Source organism: Carlito syrichta, unplaced genomic scaffold (assembly GCF_000164805.1).
Source record: "Carlito syrichta isolate Samal-C Ts95f unplaced genomic scaffold, Tarsius_syrichta-2.0.1 Scaffold288191, whole genome shotgun sequence".
In the NCBI taxonomy this organism is placed as follows: Eukaryota; Metazoa; Chordata; class Mammalia; order Primates; family Tarsiidae; genus Carlito; species Carlito syrichta.
In genome coordinates this window covers 106,167-114,595 of record NW_007232287.1, presented here as the reverse complement: position 1 = coordinate 114,595, position 8,429 = coordinate 106,167, and the positions used below count along the sequence as shown (strand labels likewise).

General features: G+C 44.6%; 1 protein-coding gene across 2 annotated transcripts in view; it reads left to right on the top strand.

The window, feature by feature from the left end:
• Positions 1 to 8,429, top strand: part of AEBP2 (AE binding protein 2) — an 81,064-nt gene that overhangs the window by 13,986 nt on the left and 58,649 nt on the right. The window lies entirely within an intron of this gene.

The window sequence follows — 8,429 nt, the reverse complement described above, 5'->3', positions numbered from 1 at the left end:
GGCGATCCTTCCACCTCAGCCTTCCAAGTAGCTGGAACTACAGGCGCGCGCTACCACGCCTGGCTAATTTTTGATTTATTGTAGAGATGACGTCTCGCCAAGTTGCCCAGGCGGGTCTTGAACCCGCAGGCTCAGGCAATTCACTCACCTCGGTCTCCCAAAGTGCGGGATTACAGACTGAGCCACCGAGCCCGGCCCAGTGTTACTTTCTATTACTGACTTTGAATTAAATTTTATGAGGTGAATTGACTTGTAGGCCTCAAAGTTAATAGTTTCTGTTGACAGGCTCGGTGGCTCAGCCTGTAATCCTGCGCTTTGGGAGGCTAAGGTTGAGTGGATTGCCTGAGCCCGCAGGTTCAAGACCCGCCTGGGCACTTGGCGAGACCTCATGTCTATAATAAATCAGGAAAATTAGCCGGGCATGGTAGCACACGCCTGTAGTTCAGCTGCTTGGAAGACTGAGGCAGAGGGATCGCCAGAGCCCAGCAGGTCGAGGCTGCGGTGGCCGGGAGCGGCCACTGCCCTCCAGTCTGGGCGACAGAATGAGACTCCAACTCCAAAAAAAAAGTTATTAGTTAAACTGTCTGTCCAAATGAGTTACATTGTTTGTGAATACTAATTTTTTTTTCATGTTATGCACTATGGATGTACAAAACCAAAGACATTAAATGAAAGTTTTGCACACTAGGTGAAACTGAGTAAGTTTTTCTTAGTTACATTGAAGGAGTATGTGTGTCACTTTGTAGAATCATAGGATATGTTTCAGTTCTTTTCTTTCTTTGGAGATGGGTTCTCACTATGATGCCCAGGCTGGTCTTGACCACCTGGCGACTTCAAGTGATCCTACCACCCTGGCCTCCAACAGTGGTGAGATTCCAGACGTGAATCACTGAGCCTGACCTTGTATTTCAGTTATTTCTTAAATGAATAATTTATTCAGATTGCTCCTTTCAATGTACAGCGGTATGACAGTTACATTTTTTAGCATTACTGTTTTGCACTTTCTTGATTATGAACAAATCACATAATTCCTGTGTCTTGATTTCTCTTATCTGTAAGATGGGAATACTAATAGCACTTATCTCATAGAGTTGCTAGAAACATTAAATGACTTAATACTTCTCAACCTTTGTTCCACTTATTATGACTGTTTAACAGCTCTCCAACATATTGTGGTTTACAATCAGCATTTATTTTGCTTACGACCTGGGCAGGGCTCAGCAGGGTCAGCTCATTTCTGCTCCACTTGGTATCATCTTGTGGAGCAGCTTAAAGATTAGGGACTGGAATCATCAGAATGCTCACTGTCACATGTCTGCTGCCTGGCCAGGGAAGACTCAAAACTACTGGAAACTAGAACAGCTGGGGCTTCTCGGGCATCTCTCTCTACCTCTGTGTACATTCTCCACAGGATCTCTTCAACCTGGTGGCTTTAGGGGAGCCATGTTTCTTACACCGTTGTTCAGGGTTCCCAAACTGTGTATTCCAAGAGAGTGACAGACTGAAACTGTATTGCCTTTTAAGATTTAGCCTTGGTGCTGGGGAATGGGAGGACGCTGCCATCGCCTCCGACACAATCCCCGTGAAAAGGGGTGAGGCACCCACTGTGTTCTTGAACAATCAGGTTTCTAAATAAAGAACTGGACCATCAAAAAAAAAAAAAAAAGATTTAGCCTTGGACGTCTGACAGTATCACTTAAGCAGTAGTCAAGGAGCAGTATCACAGACCCCACTTGTTATTTATATTTTTATTTATTTATTTATTTATTTTTGAGTTAGAGTCTCACTCTGTCACCCAGACTGGAGTGCAGTGGCCGCTCCCAGCCACCGCAGCCTCAACCTGCTGGACTCTGGCGATCCTTCCGCCTCAGCCTTCCAAGTAGCTGGAACTGCAGGCGCGTACTACCACACCTGGCTCATTTTTAAAATTTATTGTAGAGATGAGATCTCGCCAAGTTGCCCAGGCGGGTCTCAAACCCACGGGCTCATGCAATCCACTCACCTCAGCCTCCCAAAGGTGCGGGATTACAGGCTGAACCACTGAGCCCAGCTTATTTATTTATTTATTTATTTTTGATCACCCAGGCTGGAGTGCAGTGGCACGCTGCAGCGTTGATCTGGCTCAGGTCATTCTTCCATCTCAGCCTTCCAAATAGCTGGAACCATAGGAGTGTGTCACCACACCTGCCTAATTTTTTTAATTTTTATTTTATTTTTTATTGTAGAGACAAGGTCTCGCCAAGTTGCTCAGGCTGGTCTTGAGCCCCTGTGCTCAGGCATTCCTCTCTACTCCACCTCCCAAAGTGCTGGAATCACAGACGTGAGGTACTGTGCCTGACCAGACCCCACTGTTCCCCAGACTGGAGTGCAGTGGCTATTCACAGGATCGTAGCAGACTGCAAACTTAAACTCTTGGACTCAAGCAGTCCTCCCACTTTAGCCTCCCGAGTAGCTGGGATTGTAGGCATGCATCACCACAGCCTGTATAAAACTGGTTCATGTCTTAAAAGTACAGTCTGAGGAGCACATAGAATAATGCAGGCCATGTAACAAATGCTCAGTGTCGTTAGCTGCTACTATAAAAAGTGGGAAGTAAGATTTAGAGTGCCTTTTGTGGAAAGAATGTTGATATAGTAAGTTACATAATAGCTTTTTTTCCTCCAGAGAGTCATCACATGTAACAGGCAGGGCTGTTTTTTTGAGAAAACAGGATTTATTGAGAGGACAGAAAAGCTCCCTCAGTGGAAGGGGACCTGAAGGGGTTGCCCCATGGTTTTCTTAAGTACCTGTTTCTTTTAACTGGTTTAGCTTTTAGTTTTTAATCTCTGTCAAGCCTAGAATAAGTAGCAAGGCAAGGCACATAATTATAGTGTATTCCAATAAGTAGAGACGAGATATGGGTTATTCAGTTTAAAAGTTTCCACTCTTAAAGTTGTATATCATCAGGTGTACAACTCTAGGCTTTTTAAGATATAGAGGATTCTTAACGCTTTGCACTGTTGAGTTTTAACCTTTAATAATTTTGATTATAAGTGTGGGAGAGAAATAATGTAGTCTTTCTAATAGTGAGTGGCAGTTTTACAGATGAAAGGAACGTCACCTGTTAGCCAAATTATAGTTTACCTTGTTACACGATTAAGTTAGGAATCTGTATGGCTGTAATGTTGCTTACCTACAGTTCGATAAATATGCCTTAACCAACTATATATACTTATTTCTATCTTTTTTTTTTGAGTCAGAGTCTCACTCTGTCATCCAGGCTGGAATGCAGTGGGACTCAGGGCCACCACAGCCTCTACCAGCTGGGGTCATGTAGCTGCCTTCTGCTGCATCCTTCCAAGTAGCTGGAACTACAGGCACACGCCATCATGCCCGGCTAATTTTTTGATTTATTGTAGGGATGAAGTTTCACCATGTTGCCCAAGATGGTCTTGAACCCCTGGGCTAAGGCAGTACCCTCGCCTTGGCCTCTCAAAGTGCTGGGATTACAGGTGTGAGCTACTGCTCCTAGCTCAAATGAATTTTTTATGTGGTGCCCCAGTGCATAAGACAGATTAAAATTATACCTTGGCCGGGCTTGGTGGCTCAGTCTGTAATCCCAGCATTTTGCGAGGCCGAGGCGAGTAGATTTCCTGAGCCTGTGGGTTTGAGACCAGCCTGGGCAACTTGGCGAGACCTCATCTCTACAACAAATGAAAAATTAGCTGGGCATGGTAGGGCGTGCCTGTAGTTCCTGCTACTTGGAAAACTGAGGTGGAAAGATCGCCAGAGCCCAGCAGGTTGATGCTGGGGTGACCATGAGTGTGCCACTGCACTCTATCCTGGGTGACAGAGTGAGACTCCAACTCAATTTTTAAAAAGTTTTATCTTATTTTATTTTTATAGGTTTAAAAAGTTAAATTTTTTTTTTTTTGAGTTGGAGTCTCACTCTGTCACCAATGGCTGCTCTCGGCTACCACAGCCTTGACCTGCTGGGCTCCGGCGGTCCTTATGCCTCAGCCTTCCAAGTAACCGGAATTACAGGCGTGTGCTACCATGCCCGGCTGATTTTTTGATTTATTGTAGAGATGAGGTCTTGCCAAGTTACCCAGGCGGGTCTCGAACCCGTGGACTCAGGCAATTCACTCACCTCAGCCTCCTAAAGTGCTGGGATTACAGGCTGAGCCACTGAGCCCGGCCCTAAAATGTTAATTTATAAAGACAAAACAGTCAGGCTCTCTTGATGAATTTAAATTTGAAGTGGGTGTTAGTAGATGATATAAGTTTGTATATCAGTTTTATTATTCCAGTTTATTTATTTACTCTGTTTTTGGCTGCTTAGTCTTGAAAGTCTAATTTACAGATATGGACAGTTTTTCTTGCAGTCTCCATATACATCTTAGCTCTGCTGATCTAGACTTATGAATGGGATTACTAGAAAGGAAATTTGAAATTTTATTTGGAGGAACCATTGCTTATTGATTTTTTTTTTTTCTTTATTTTAAAGATGTGGGATATAACTCAGGGTTAGGTATACACATACTCATTATGCAGGTACCCTTGTTGATGAGGTGTGCCCTTCCCTCCCCTGGCAGCTTCTCTCATCTGCCAATCCCACCCCCGCCTGCCCCTTGCAGTTTCCCTGCTACTGCTAATTCCTTTCTTATGCAAATTGTTAGGCGGGGCAAGCACAGAGTACTCCGAGAAGCACAGAAAGATTCCGCTGAGCAGGTAAAGAGGCCTTTAAAGGGTAGGCAAAGGTGTCAAGAAAGAAAGATAATATAGTAACCACATTGAAAAGGAGTCAGTTTGGTTATTGGAATTTGGCTATTGAAAAACAATTTGAGCCAGGCTCGGTGGCTCAGCCTGTAATCCCGCGCCTTTGGGAGGCTGAGTGAGTGGATTGCCTGAGCCCGCGAGTTTGAGACCCGCCTGGGCAGCGAGACCTCATCTCTACAATAAACCAAAAAGTTAGCCGGGCATGGTAGCACGCACCTGTAATTCTGGCTACTCGGATGGCTGAGGTGGAAGGATCGCCGGAGCCCAGCAGGTCGAGGCTGCGGTGGCTGGGAGCGGCCACTGCACTCCAGTCTGGGTGACAGAGTGAGACTCCAACTCAAAAAAAAAAAAAAAAAGTTATTGAAGTAAACCAAAGAGCTTTTGTTTATGTGGATTATATTTACCACCAGCACAGAATTATAAATTAAAGCTAACATTAAAAAACATTTAATAATCATTAAAAAAAACTACATGTAGCATCAGTAATAGATTTTTTATGCAAAATAGCTTTTCCAAATTAAAAAAAATGTGAGTAGCATTGTTTTACATTTAATGTCTGGTATAACAGACAGCTAGATACTCATATCTTATGCTTTTAATCTTTTGTGATTGACCAGGCTTGGTGACTCAGCCTGTAATCACAGCATTTTGGGAGGCAGAGGCGAGTGGATTGCCTGAGCCTGCGAGTTTGAGAGCATCCCGGGAAAGTTGGCAAAACCAAGTTGGCGAAACCAATAAATAAATAAAAATTAGCTAGCTGTGGTAGCCCACGCCTGTAGTTCTGTGTGCTTGGAAGGCTGAGGTGGAAGCATCGCTGGAGCCCAGCAGGTGGACACTGGGGTGGCCATGAGCATGCCGCTGCACTCCAGCCTGAGTGACAGACATGAGATTCCAATTTAAAAAAAAATAAATAAAAGAATCTTTTGTGATTAGTGTTTTGGGTTTTTTTTTTGGCTTTTTTGGTTTTTTTTGCAGAGACAAGGTTTTCTGTTGCCTAGGTTAGTCTCCAACACCTGGCCTCAAGTGATGTTTCTGCCTTCATCCTGCCGGGATTACACATGGAGTGCATTGGTTCAATCATAGCTCACTCTAACCTTGAACTCCTGGCCCGAAGTGATCCTTCTACCTTAGCTTCCTGAGTTCCTGGGATTACAGGCATGAGCCACCAATGCCCTGTAGAAGTTGTGTGTTTTGTTTTGTTTTTTTTGAGTTGGAGTCTCACTCTGTTGCCCAGTCTGGAGTGCAGTGGCCGCTCCTGGCCACCACAGCTTTGCCTGCTGGGCTCCGGCGATCCTTCCGCCTCAGCCTTCCGAGTAGCCGGAATTACAGGCGCACACTACCACACCTGGCTGATTTTGATTTATTGTAGAGATGAGGTCTCGCCACATTGCCCAGGCGGGTCTAGAACCCGTGGGCTCAGGCAATTCACTCACCTCGGCCTCCTAAAGCACGGGATTACAGACTGAGCCACCGAGCCTGGCCTGGGTAATAATATTAGTGAAAGAGATATTTTAGATTAGGGGTTTCCAAACCCTAGGCCTCAGATCGGTACTGGTCCGTGGCCTTTTAGGAGCCTGGCCTCACAGCAGGAGGTGAGCAGAGCGCCACCTCCTGTCAGATGAGCAGCAGCGTTAGATTCTCACAGGAGCACAAACCCTATCGTGAACTGCATGAGAGGGATCTAGGTTGTGTGTTCCTTATGAGAATCTAATGCCTGAGGATGCCCTCCCCCTTGTCTGTGGAAAAACTGTCTTTCATGAAACTGGTTCCTGATGCCAAAAAGGTTTGCGACTGTTGTTTTAGATCCTTGCTACTCAAAATGTCACAGCAGCAGCATGAAGCTGGCACTTGTTAGAAATGCCCTATCTTACAGCCTACTTAATCAGAATCTGCAGTTGGTTCCACATGATTCATATACATACTAGGTTTGAGAAACACTGCTTGAGATTATTGAAGCTATCTGAAGTGTGTGAGTATTTTGTCCAGCTTAGATTTTCTTTCAAATACCAGACTGCTTAGGTGTTCACATTTCATAGAATCAGTAAGTGTTAATTGAAAAAGGAGAATTAACTGGCCAAGCATGGTGGATCACACCTGTAATCCCAGCACTTTGGGAGGCCAAGGTGAGAAGATTGCCTGAGCCCAGAGGTTTGAGACCAGCCTGGGCAATTTGGTGAAACTTTATCTCTACATTAAAAAGAAAAAGAAAAAAATAACCAGGCGTGGTGGTGCGCACCTGTTGTTCCAGCTACTTGGAAGGCTGAGGCGGAAGGATCGCCGGAGCCCAGCAGGTCGAGGCTGCGGTGGCCAGGAGCGGCCACTGCACTCCAGTCTGGGTGACAGAGTGAGACTCCAACTCAAAAATAAATAAATAAATAAATAAAAGGAGAACTAACTGTGTGAAAAATTCTAATATATGTGTGGTCTTAGAAAATACAACACAATCAGGTTGATTGTCTCTAGGTCTGGTCATCTTGTTATGTAAATTAATATAGGAAGGATACTGTTTTTCCTTTTCTTCTGTTTTCTTTTCTTTCTTTCTTTTTTTTTTTTTGAGTAGGAGTCTCCCTCTCCAGTGCAGTGGCACCCTCACGGCTACCGCAGCTTCCACCTGCTAGGCTCAGGTGATCCTTCTGCCTCAGCCTTCTAGGTAGCTGGAACTACAGGCATGCACCACCATGCCTGGCTGAATTTTTGATTTTATTGTAGAGACAGGGTCTCACCACGTTTCCCAGACTGGTCTTTAACCCCTGGGCCCAGGCAATTCTCTTGCCTCCGTCTCCCAAAGTGCTGAGATTATAGGCGTGAGCCACCTCACCTGTTAGGACACTGTTTTCTATGGGATCCATATCTAATTCAAGGTTCTGTCAAATCAGAAGTTACTGTAATTTGTTTCCTATATTGTCCTGTTGCATCAGGACTGTTGTCTTCATCAGTGTCAAGAGTGGAGAGAACCAGTGTTGGGTGGGTGGATGTGGGGCCAAAAGACAGACTGGAGGCTTGGGATTGGGTACTTCCTAGAAGTTGTAGGAGCATTATTAGAAGGGCTGTGAAGCAGAATTTCAGTTGACATAGCTAAGATGGAGGAGGCTTTGTAGGTGGTGGGATGTCTTGAGTGTTCCAGGTAGGGGTACCTACCTGTCACCTTCTCTGCTGTTGTTTATTCAAAGCTTAGTCCCCAGTGGTAGACAGAGTTCTTGTTCTTTTTTTGAGTTGGAGTCTCACTCTGTCACCCACTCACAGCCACTGCAGCCTCCACCTGCTTGGCTCAGGTGATCCTTCTGCCTCAGACTTCCAAATAGCTGGAACTACAGGCACCCGACACAATGCCCGGCTAATTTTTTGATTTATTGTAGAGAGGTATTACCAAATTGCCCAGGCTTATCTGGAACCCATGGGCTTAGGCAGTCCTCTTACCTCTGCCTCGCAAAGTGCTGGGATTATAGGTATGAGCCGTCTTGCCTGGCCTGAGTTCATGTTCTTTACATTTATGTTAACGCTGTCTTTTTTAAGCTACAATTTATCAACTGGATTTATTTTAAGTAGACTTGGAAACATTATTATTATTATTATTATTTTAGTATTTATTTATTTTTGAGACAGGGTATCACTGTGTTGCCTAGACTGATCTTGAATTTCTTGTACACTATCTTTTTTTTTTTTTTTTTTTT